Source organism: Hetaerina americana, unplaced genomic scaffold (genome assembly GCF_022747635.1).
Source record: "Hetaerina americana unplaced genomic scaffold, ioHetAmer1.1.p SCAF_3, whole genome shotgun sequence".
Taxonomy (NCBI): domain Eukaryota; kingdom Metazoa; phylum Arthropoda; class Insecta; order Odonata; family Calopterygidae; genus Hetaerina; species Hetaerina americana.
The window spans coordinates 63,974,229-63,987,069 of NW_027286874.1; positions in this window are offsets into that span (position 1 = coordinate 63,974,229).

Here is a 12,841-nt window from a genome sequence, read left to right on the forward strand (position 1 = left end):
CCTCCGGCGCTTCACGCTGCGACCCACTCCACCACCTCCACGTTAAACTCTCAAAATCCTACCCCCCCTAATTCCACCCCTTTCCCGATCTCCACACACACAAACACCCGCCTCCTCCTTCGGTCTCCTCCCTCCCCCCTCCCATGATTCTTCGTTCTCCCCCCCCCGATTCCTTCCCTACACCCCCTCCCCTCCATTATATTTCTCCTCCCCACCCCCTCAACCGTGCTTAAGGCCTCTCCCCTCACCCCCGTCAACCATCCCCACTCCTCCCTCCCTCCCTCCGACGCCGCTGCACGAAAAGTTGCGGGGAAGCCCGCGGTTGGCGGCGGCGGTGGATCACCCTTCCTCCCCCGCTCCGGCTCCTCCTCTTCTTTCCCCCCCCCCATACCCCGAGGAGGCAGGAGAGTGGGGAGGGCACATCCGTGACGTCACTATTGTGAGAGGTGGGCCGGCGGGTGGCGAAGGGGGTGTTTTGGGAGCGTGGAGGGCGCGAGATGGGGCGAAAGGGGAAGGAAGGCACGACACGTACGAGGCAGGACGCGAGTTATCTCCCGAGATTGAATTCCGCGGGAGAAACTCGAATGCCAAGGAGGGAGTTGGGAGAGGACGCCTGTCGCGAGAAGGAAACAGTGGTGAAGTAAATCCGCGAAAAATCATGGTGGGGCACTACTGGGGGGGGAGAGGCGTCGGAGGAATTGAGTGCTTGCACGGAGATATGTTTCCAGCGTTCTCGACATCTTTTAACCAACCCTAATTTACCCCGCCCTTGGAATAATTACGATTTCTCTTCCTTCCCGCTCGCAGTCCTCCACCTGGCTACCATATCCCCATCTCTCCCCACTCTCTGCCTACCCCCTCCACCGTTCTTCTAACCTCTCCCCCTTCCCTCCCCCTCCCTCCTTCCGCCGCCCTCTCTCTCTCTCTTTCGCGTGCATTGAATCTGCGCGCGCACTTAAAACCCCGTCTCTCTCTTTCTCTCTCTTCCTCTTTCTGTATCTCCTTTCCATCTATTTCTCTCTCTCTTATTCCCTCTCTCTCCTCTCCGAAATGCCCACATGCCCTAACTTCCTCTCTCACTGGCTTTTCCTTTATTATATCCACCCTCCCCTTTACCAAGTCTACCAAGAATATCTCACCTCCTTTATATCAATCCCTTCCCCATTCACACTTCCCTTTTCCTCCTCTCCCCCTTCCGCTTTCATTTCGACGAATTTCCACTGAAAGGTAAGCTGTATCGGCCGTCAGATCCAATGCCCTCCATTCTCTCCCCCTCAGCGCATAAAGTAACGGCAGGGATACCGGACAGCGTGATGGAAACGAGCAAGAGGATTGTGCGAGGGAGATTGCGGGAGTTTTCGAAGTGAAGAAACCAGCGACGATCCCTTGAAATGGTTCCGAGAAAAGTTTGGGGGACTTCAAGGAATAGTTTCCGTAAGGATGGCGCCACTCCCCGCTCTCTTCTCTTGTCTCTTCGCTCCCTTCGCCGAAATGACATCGCCTTTATCTCCCCGAATCCCGTGGATGGTTCCGGTTCGCACGACGCGGAATCCTGCGCCAGGAAAATGTTTTGGACGCCCTTGCCTTCACGGAAACTCAATGTGTACAACAGGGACAAAAGTTGAGCGTGCGTAATTTATCGAATCGTGTTTGGTTCGACGAATCGGTGACAATTCCGAACCCATTAGAGGAGCAAGTTTTCCTCTGCGTCAATACGATTGCGGTATGGAGCGAACGAGAATGTTTCCCGTGAACTTGTAATTTGGATGAATGGATGGAGTGGATAATCTTACGTTTGTTGTTTATGTTTGGTCTCCTTTCATCCGGTTGTCTTTTATTAAGCATTTCTCCGCTCTTGGGTTTGAAGAAATGTTAAATTCATTATTTATCAAATGTAATTAATTATTACATATGATGAACCATTCCGCATAGTTAAATATCCCATGGTGTGTCAGAGGAACCGAGAAGTTGACCGCAAATCCGGATTCCCTTCAAGTGTCAGAAGTACCCTCCTGCCCTAATGGACGTGGATTTGCGGAGGTAAAACCATTCAATTTGATAACACGCCAGTTTCGACGATTTGACACTATGAATACGAGTACATAGAGCATCACTTTAGTGCTTTCTTTATGTCCGAGTGGCTTGCCATGGAGGCAAGGCTGTGACTTCCTCCGGCTCCCTCATCCGCGCATGAAAGGTTTGTGGGCGAGGAGTGATGGGGGAAGGGCAAGCAGAAGGGGTGCATTATATAAAAGGTGCACGAAGGACACCCCTCGGCGCGCCGTGCACATACGGCACGCTCGTGACGTCCGCGCCGGCGAGAGAAAATCCTTCCGTGACACTTCCGCGTGAAAACTTTTTGCGAGGGGTGTTTTTCATTCGTACGTCACTTCCCGTTGGTCCTTATTATTATTATTATTATTTGTTTTTTTTGCTCGCATTCCTCCTCGGATGGCCTGTGGGGAGATGACGGAATGTCAACTCAGCCGAGTGGAAACGGAGTATATGAGGTCAGGGTTGTCACCGGAGTCTAACTTCCCCACTTCTCTTCCCTTTCGCCCCTTCCCATCCCTCTTACCCCGTCCTCCAGCACACCTCGCAAATGGTGGATGTGCTGCCGGGAAGCTTTAAATTTTTTCCCTTCCCTCTCTCTCTCTCTCTGTTTTCAAAACACCGTGTTTTCTGTGCCAGCGTCGTTGCGGTAATGATAAGTATTTAAAAAAAGGATGGAGAGGGATTTTCTTTTCTATATCTCTGAATTTAATTCTTTTTTCCTTCTCATTCCCCGAGGGCTAGGTGGTTTTAGGGTGGCCTCATGGAAGTTGTATAATGCAAAAGCAATATTTCGATAGAGCAACTTGAAAGAACGTCCTCGTTTCATGGCATTAATCTTAGCTCATGGCTTTCTTTCTCTAAAGTAGTTGGTCATTTGTTATATTGTGTCTCACAAAAACCAGAATTGCGTACCTTGATCAGCATTTTCCAGTTTAAAATGAATCAAATCAACTTTTATGACCATGGAAGGGGTGCATTTACCATTCAGACTTCATACCAGTGGAGTAAAGCATACATTTGTCAATGTTATTTTATATTTCCCTCTTTTTCTATTGTTATATCGAAAAGTGAGGGTGCAGTGCCATTTAACTATTTCCATTTACCAAATATATCTTCTCAACTAATTCTCAATTGAATACTTCATAGAGTGGAACACATTTTGGAGGGAAAAAAATCTTCTTTACACCAAAAGTTTGACTATTTGACTAGAGTGAAGCTAAATCCAATAGTTTCATATCTTAGCCATGGTTTTCTTATTAGTTCATAGATATTCTAAGGAAAAAGGAAGTTAGCTAGTTGAATGTATAAGAGGAAATTTATTGAAAAATAAATCGCATGAATTGCTAATAATAAATAATATTTCAAAATATTGGGAGAACGAATAAAAAACAGTCTGATGATAGAAATTTCAGATAAAGTAACTGATTTTTTTTAATTTTGTCGAAAACTGAGACGGAAGAGAAGAGAGGAGAGTTGGAGAACGGGATAGGGTTATGTGAGAGAAATGGGGTCAGTTGGTCATTAGAAAATGGTGAGGGGAATCGGAATGGCCACCGAGATGGCTCTCAAAATGTTCGCTCCCTCAGTATGGAAGTATTTTCGACGGAGGAGAAGCCTTCTGAAAAACTTCTTGTGGCACTGGGAACGGCGTACATATTGAGAAGAAAGCAAGATACCAACCACCCCTTTAACCCTTCTTTATCTCTCTCATCCCACCCACCCCCCTACCCACTTGCCTTATCCCCACTCCCCTCCATTCCACACCAACATTTGCTCTCCTCACAACTCTCCTCCGAAAAGTGAATGGGTTCCCTCCTGTTCCTTTGATTTCTCACTACCTCCCCCCTCCCTCTCTCTCTCTCAAAATTTCTTTCCTTCTCCATAATTCTACGCGCGGTTCGTCACACGGCTCTTCGAAGAAGCCTCCAGAAAAATGAACAAAACTGAGTAGAGTCGATCCACGTTGATACTTCCCGATTTAATGAAATTTTTCTATGACCGTGCAGTGCACTCGACCGAGTGAAAATTATTAAGACTTCCCACGCGCATTGCATACATATATGCACTCGAAAGCTTTTCACCCGATCTTTCCGCGGAGTCGAATTGCCTTCTTTCCTTTTCTTTCGGCCCGCGTCTCGTTGGTGCAACCTCTGTCACTCGCGGTGCCCTCTTCGCCTTCAATCCCTTCTCCGCCCCATCCCTCCCTCCTCCTTCCATTCGTCACCCGAAAGCCTCTCGTCCAACTCGTAACGGCAGCCGAGGACGCAAAAAGACTAATGAAGTTGAAGGGAGAGATTTTTTTTTAATTCTCTTGAAGCGGAAATTATGAGATTTCCCAGACGTCCATGGGGTGAACGTGGGCAAATGGTCCACTTCTTTAAACGGAGATTCCTCAAGGAGTGACATTTCGGAATGGGCACTTCAACCTCTTCACCTCGTGTGACTCCAAAAGTGCACGTGTGTCCCTTATTAGCGTAGGCCTTGGTTCTTTTTATTTGTTTTCTAAAAGCAGCCATGGGATCAGTAGTGGCGGCTAATGAGGGAGGCCCCGGTAAGCCGGTGCTATTTGCGCCATTATGGACGAGTGGGTAGATAGAACTGGATATAAATTAGATTGAGGATGAAGGGAGGAGTAATACAGCATCGTCATTTTCCTACTCTCTGGGGCACCAGAGAATCGACGCTTCCCACATTACGTAAGACGTGCTGTCATTAAGGTGTTCACGTAGCACCAAGCTGGGGATTGAAATACGGCTTAATCCACGGAATCTCAAAAGAGCGCTTGTATTCATGAGCAAACTTAAAACTACAGGTATTGCACGGAGTCCAATCACAATTTCTTACGGCATTCTGCATTAAAAAAAAACCAGTAAAAATTTGTATGATGAAAAAAATGTGAGCGAAAATATTTTATCACTTCACTCCACTTTGACAATTTTAGAACCTGTATATTTTCTTGCATGTCATTATTTGGAGCAGAATCGAATAGATTCATGAAGCAATATTTCTAAAACTGCTACAGTTAAAGATTAAAATTGATATTTTTATCATACCAATTCCTCCCAAGTTCTGTATAAATATCCAATTTTAAGTCGGGGGGTAATCAATTAGTAAGCTCTTAAACTCAGTTAAGTCCCGTTGTATGCCCTGTAGATATTTAAAACTCAAAAGAAAACATTACATATTGACTCAGAGTGACCGTCCGTCCGTTCGTCGATGGGCTCGTGCTGAGCTACGTTTGAACCCTCCATGTGAAAATAGCCTAAAAATAAATATTTATAATTTTTTTATTTTTTTAAGTTCATTTAGGCTTCATTTTTAGTATCATATCCCATGGGAAATTCAAAACGGGAAATCATGCATATCCTATTTTTGTCAGAATAATAAATTGAATTATGTCAAACTATTGATAACTTCCGAAATATCACTGTGGTGCTTCTCCCCGTTTCTCCTGTCTTTTAGAACATAACGAAAATTGAAACTGTACGCTTCCGTAACGCCTATGGATTTGATGGAATAGTGCTTGGCACTAAAAAAGAAATTTCTCGCGGGAATTGGCTGGGGTATCTCACACGCCATTCCTGTCCTCATTTGTAATACGAAGTAAATCTCTAAATGGTCTAAGGACCTCAATTACACTTTTAAAAAAGTCACTCTTGTGTTAATGATGAAAACTGACAGTAATATTTTACGACTTCACTGGGGTTTTTTACATCTCATTTACTCCCTCCTTTAAAATAGTACAATTCCAAGAGCGCAACAGACTTCATTTCGTTTCAATTGGTGAAATTGGCAAAATAAGTGTGTACTTGGAATCCACTGGAGTTTTTAAACCTCGCTTGGCCAACTGTACCAATAAAAGCGGGCTATACTTTTGGAAGAAACATACTCCTCCACCCTCGCCCTAATTGAATCCCTCGGTCCATTTCCTGTGACCTTCGATCTTTCTAGGCTAGGTTAAGACTAGATTCTTAATTTCCAAGTTTAGCGATGAAGCCAAACTGCGTATATCGCCATAAACTGAAGGTAATCCCTACGTCAGGTGTTTAAGAGAAGCAAAATTGGCACTGGTTCCACCTGAACTGGAAAGTTTAATACTCTAAAAGTGTCCTTACACCCTGCTGATAATATTTACAGATTCTCGAAAATACTGACTAATACTCAGCAGTCAATGATCTATTTCACGTATTTCAATCACAAACTATTTCGTTTTATATGTGTAGCTCTTCCATACCCTTGCAGAAATAATTCTCCGGCTCAGTTTTAGAATCGATTCAAAAAAGGGAGTAAAATGCTGATACATACAATCGTGGGCTATCGGTATTCAATATACACAAAAATAATTATAAACTATCGCCGGACACAACTGATGAAAATTACGAATACTTTCCGATTTGTACCGCAAGAAATAAGCCGAGAAATTTGACTTCTCTGATCACCATAGCCCATGAAACGATCATCCCTTGATTGAATCCATTCCTCATTTTGGGAAACCAAACTTCATCACCAGCGCATAGTGGTTCGAACATTAGCTTTCTGCAATTTTACAATTTGGTCCCAATCTTATTTACCCGTTTTCAGAGAGCTTATAGTGATCCATTAGACGGCAAAGTGACCTTGGCCGGCAAATCTTTTAAATATTAAAAATAAATTAATAACCTGCGATTAATTTACAGGATTTTTAAAGGCAGTGTCGACCGAATTGATATTTTTTGTGACAAGTTTCAGTACAAAAATGAGGCCTGCATGCATGGCAGTTGCCTGTTTCTCAATATTAATTATGAATATTTGAAGGATAAGGATGGAATAGTCCGAAATGCATGGGAAGGCCCAGAAGTGCCTGGCCTGACCTAGTGATGGCGGTAGTTGTTTAAAAAATATCGCTGGATTAGAAAGTATGCAACCTAGAAAGCATAAGTTTCAGGTTTGAAGGCGCCACGTTGTTTAGTATTTGTTTGGCAGCCATCAATAGTGAACGTTTTCAGTGAATTTGTGAAAATAGAGAAAATTGGTTGTTGTTATGTGATAATATACTTTCATTTGGAAGGCCCCAGCCCAACCAATGTGAAAGCTGAACTGGATTCTACTCTGGATGAGTCTGCTCCTTCGTTTAAAACAATAAAATATTGCATATCAGAGTTTAAACGAGGACGTACGAGCTGTCAAGACGAGCATCGTATTGATCGACCAAATGAGGTGACGACTACTGAAACGGCGAAGATAATCCACTAATTGAGCCTGAATGATCTTCGACTGAAATTGCGCGAGCTAGCAGACATAGTAGGCATTTCAAAAAGAGCAGTACATCGCATATTTACTGAAATTTTGGACATGAGAAAGCTGTGTGCAAGATGGGTGCTCTGCTTGCTCACACTCAAGCAAAACCAGGGTCATGAAAATGTTGCAAATGAGTGTTTAGCAAAGTTTCACAGCAACAAAGCAGAATTTTTGCGCCGTTTCATAACCATGGATGAAACATGGGTCCATTACTTCACACCCGAGACAAAAGAGCAATCAAAACAAAGGACTCAAAAGGGAGCTAAAACCGGCTCCAAAGAAGGCGAAGACTGTTTCATCTGCAGGCAAGTTCATGGCGTCGGTTTTTTTGGATTCACGTGGGATAATTTTCATTGACTATCTTGAAAAAGGAAAAACTATCAACGGCGAGTATTATGCGAACTTATTGAGCCCAACGTTTGCGCGAAGAAATCAAGCACAAGCGGCCGCATTTGGCTAAGAGGAAAGTGTTTTTTCATCAAGATAATGTACCAGCTCACCAATCCGTTATTGCAATGGCCAAAATTCATGAATTAGAGTTTGAATTGCTACCGCATGCACCCTATTCGCCAGATTTAGCCCCCTCGGATTATTTTCTGTTCGCAACCTTGAAAAAATAGCTCGGTGGTCCAAGATTTTCCAACCGTGAAGAAGTGTTGTCGGCAGTTAATGGCTATTTTGAGGAGCAAAACATTTCTTACTATAAAAAGACTATCGAACTTATCGAACATCGCTGGGAAAAGTGTATAGAGAGGAAAGTAGATTATGTTGAAAAATAAATACATTTTTTTCCAAAGTTTTGTTTTTTCTTTGTTGGGTCCGGTACTTTTGGGATTGCCCTCGTACACTTCCTAAGGCAAAAGAAATAATGTCATTAGAACGTAGAAGTGAGGAAAATGGCGAGTGACCCATTAAAAAAAAGACAAATTTTAAAAACGCACCTATCACATGCCACCTAATCTATAATGAATGAATGGTTTTGGAAATCATTTCCGTCTTCTACCTGAATAGATAATTCCAGCCATCATAACTAATTCTTTAATTGATTGGTGAGTGACTGAATCAGAATAAACGATATGAAGATAATAATAAACATTAAGTACTCACACACTTTATGCACTCATTCTGGTAGAAAGGGGCGAAAACATTCACAAATAGAAGGAATTTATGTCCCGGCCGCATGAAAGTTTATGTATTTCCTTTAATAGTAATGACAACACTCAATGCCACGCCAACTGAGGACGCAAAGAGTATCGATTGCGTTTCAAATATAATGCATGATTCTTAATTTGCAGCGCATATTGTATCATTTTATTATTTGCGTTTACCATCACCTATGGAAGGCACATCAAAATATTTATTTCCGTAATCTACTGTCGTGATTTAATAAAATCGTTCAAATAGACGTTTTCTAAACCATGTTGTCCAATTGCTTTAATTGTAAAACCATCGCAGAATAAGAGCGATTTCTCTATTTTTATTATAAACACCTTATTAAGATATCACGATCAAATTTGCAGGAACGTTTTCTTCAAGTCATATGCATATTCACGTACTGAGGAGAGAGCATCAAATGTAGGAATGTAGGAAATCATACCCGTAAGGAAGAAGTAGTTGTCAATTTAATTACGTGTAAATCAGAGCAACCGCTTCTTTTAAATAGGGAAAGAAATATTTGGGAGTATGCATAGTCCCATTTAATTCGTTCGTTGTTTGATGAGGAGTTCCCGTATCTTTCCCAACAGCACTTCACCAACAGCTAAACAGGGAAAACTGTAAAATTCCCTTAAAGAAGGACTCGAGACAAAAAAATGAATGACTTTTGCTTGCATCGATGAAATTCTGAGAATAATGCATAGAAAACACCTATTGCAATCTGTGTTAATTACAACTCATAAATATCGCATCTCTTAAAATGAACATCAACAAAATAACAAACCTCTCTTTTGTAAACTTGGGTAAACCTTACCTTTCGTGATATCCTCAAATGTACACCCATCACGATATGGTCCACTGATTTCCGGTTGGAAGGCGCAATTCTCTGATGTTCTAAGGTCCTCCGAGCACATAATACAAAATAAACTTCTCAAAATTATTTAAATCGGTACCATATGCTGCAACGGACAAAACATAGAAGGATATTGTGACCAAAAGACAGATGGTCAAATGAATTAAAATGAAATTGATAAAGGACAGAAGAACGAACGGGAGAGACAAATAACCACACTCTTAAAGCTCCTCTGTTAACTACGAGGGTCATCCGGAAAGTAGTACCCGTTCGTGAAATAAAGACACAAAAGTAAATATTAACAAACATAAAAAATTTTATTTGAAAGAGGATACTTTAAACTACTTCTCAACATAATCTCCAAGCAAATTAAGGCATTTGTCATAACGTGTGACAAGTTTCTGTATTCCTGCTGCATAGTCCTTCGCCGCCAGCTCATTGAGATACGCGAGGGACCCATCTTGCACAAATTTTTGCATAATGCAGATGGTGTTTAACAATTTCATGAACAATTGTTCGAGAAACATTGGGAAAATGCTCACAGATGTCATCAATTGTGACGCGCCGATCGTTCCTCACGAATTCGTCAACTGAGCTCACCAGTTGGTCTGTAATGACAGACGGTCTCTCCGAACGCTCATCGTCGTGTGTGTTCCCCCTCCCCATGTTGAAGTTGCGACACCACCGCCGAACAGACGACTCGTCCATTACATTGTCTCCATACACCTCCTTTAATTGGCGATGAATATCACATGGGCGAACGTTTCTTGCATTGAGGAATTTAATCACTGCCCTCACTTCACAACTGGCGGCGTTCTCAATTTTTTTAAACATTGTAAACAATCACAGAAACAACACAGGCAATGCTAGCGTCACGCAACTTGGCTCAGAGAAGGCAGACAAGCCACTGAAGCTATCTGACCTCGTCCAGCGGCTACTCGCGTCGTCAGCACTTCATGCGGCACGAACGGGTACTACTTTCCGGATGACCCTCGTAGATGCCAAGCCGTTACCATGGTGACGGACCGCCACCAACCTGACCGCTTTTTTCAGCGAGTTTACTCGACTACGACGACTCCGAGAGACGACACTTCGTACCAAAAAGCCTTAAATGTTGTGTTAAAGTTGGTTGCTCAGAAGCTATGAAGGATGACGTTGAGAGCATAAAAATATGTTAATATTCGTAAGTGATCCGTTTGAAGTGGAGGGTAGAGACCCAGATGTGACCAGTTCGTGATGTGTAGCCGAGCTCTCTCTCCAAACGTTAGGCTACCACGAATTGGTAATTTTTATAAAGCATGGAGCAAATCAATAAGAATAATCAACTCCAATTCAGTAAAATATGATAAATTATGCACTTCATGGATCATTTGAGTCCATTATTCTTTTTTGTGTGCTTTGAGCTGTAGTAGCCTGCATGGAAAATTTCCCCAGGGAGATCTTCGAACAAATCGTTCGAACGAATCAACAAAACTCCTAAAAGGCCTTTTATCTCCATTATATATCAATGTTTTCACTTTTTCAGTGGTTAAGAGGATATTTTATTTTCCATAATAACTATCTTCTTCTTTCTAGTCTCATTTTCAAATGTTAATAAATGATAGAAAATTCCCTCCTAAGAGTACTGTCTGGAATGCTATTTGCGAATTTCATATCAAATTCGCATGCATGGTACAAGAAGATTACTATATCTGTAATTTCTAACTCAGTTTTGGTCAAAAGGAATGCGAACCTTCGGAAAACCTTGAAAACCCTAGTGATGGCTTAGATGCGTGCACAGGTAATTTAATTCTTCCGATGAAAAGCGTAATTATATGCATTTGCACTATAAGGAAAGTCGTGTGTGATAGATAAGGAGACTCTCATTTTAATTGATTGAAGTGTCGTATTTTTTCATCGTGTTTTATTTATGTGTAGACAGGATCTTTGAAAACGTGCAGTTTCGTTGTGAGAACATAGTAATTGATAACATTTCAAAAATGTATTGGTGGCGGATTTATTTGACGTTAAAGGATTACTTATGTGAACCATTCTTTTAATTAATGACTAATTTAAATATCTAATGAAAATGACATAGCTTCGGCATATGCTATTATTCCAAAATAGATAACCGATAAGAGAGTTTTTTATCTTGACAAAACCGCGGTAAAATATATCCAAGTATAATGATTACGGATTGAGAATAGCATAAAAGTGTACGAAGACATAGTTTGTCGAACTATTTAGGAGAGAAATCACCAGAAAACAACCAGAGAAATCTGTTTACGGTGAACAGTTCATTGCCCGCAGTGGTCAGTAGCCCACTTTGTTCGCTGAGGTGAATGTATAGTTTAATTATAGCGGTTCATTCATGAACTACCCGTCGATCAAGCACTTAAATCATAAACATGATGTCAGATACTTCCGGAAAGATACGAGGGCACTTTGGCCAGCCAAGGAATTGCTGCTCCCTTCTTTTCTTATCGACCCCCCATCCCACCAGCTTACGCTACAAGTGAGCACATTTAAAGTTGAATTTAATATCATCAAAATCCTTGAATATATGACTGTTTTACTGTTATCAATCATTTTCAATATGATACAAAATGCAGAACATTAGAGAGGAATTAATAAATATTTCACCAAGATGATCATACACTTCACTGTTCATATTTTCTTCTTCCTGTTTTCATATCCTGACAATTTCACCATCATAACGGAGTCACTAGCAGCAAAAACCACGTATCATGCAGAACACGATGTGGCTTACATATACACCGCTTGGCACTTAATACGTTAGTTATCTCACGTCTCATGACGGTATGCAAAACAGTCCTGCGCAACAAGTACTTATGGGAGATAACTTTGGAGGGTGGAGATGGCTCGGAAGAATCGAACTTCGATAGCCGCTCCATGGTCTGGGCATCTTATTTACCTCATGTTGTCTGGGCACCCTCTGCCGTTAACATCATCTGGACACTCCAGGAGTTTTGTAACTCTTCGATATCCTCGGAAAAAGCCTGCGGCTCCTCTTCCCTTTGCTCCCGCGTTGATACGCTTATGACTGACGCGATGGTGTCAATAATGGAAGGATTGTCGTCCCGTATCATATTGGATCGTAAGATTCATGTTGTGTGGTAATGAACACACGAAAAGATTAAGTTGGTGTTGAAGCTCCCTCTTTGGGAAGGTAAGATATTCACAGGCCACCGTTTCGGGTTATGGCCACATGCTAATAGGAACTAGAAGGGATTGATGTCTTTCGGAATTAAAATTTTCTTCAGAAGCGTAAGTTCACTCTTGGCACGACGTTAGATTACTCTCAGTAGAGTTGGAGAGGATTTCCTTGTCCTCCCACGTTCTGCCTCATAATGCGGCCATTACTCAAAACAAATTACTAACAAGACTTGGTAATTACCCCATTCTGTTTATAGCGCTATCGCATGCATGCCATTATAAACAATTTAAACGCTTATATGTTAGCGAGCCTTAGAATTCGTACACTATGAACGTGTAACGAAA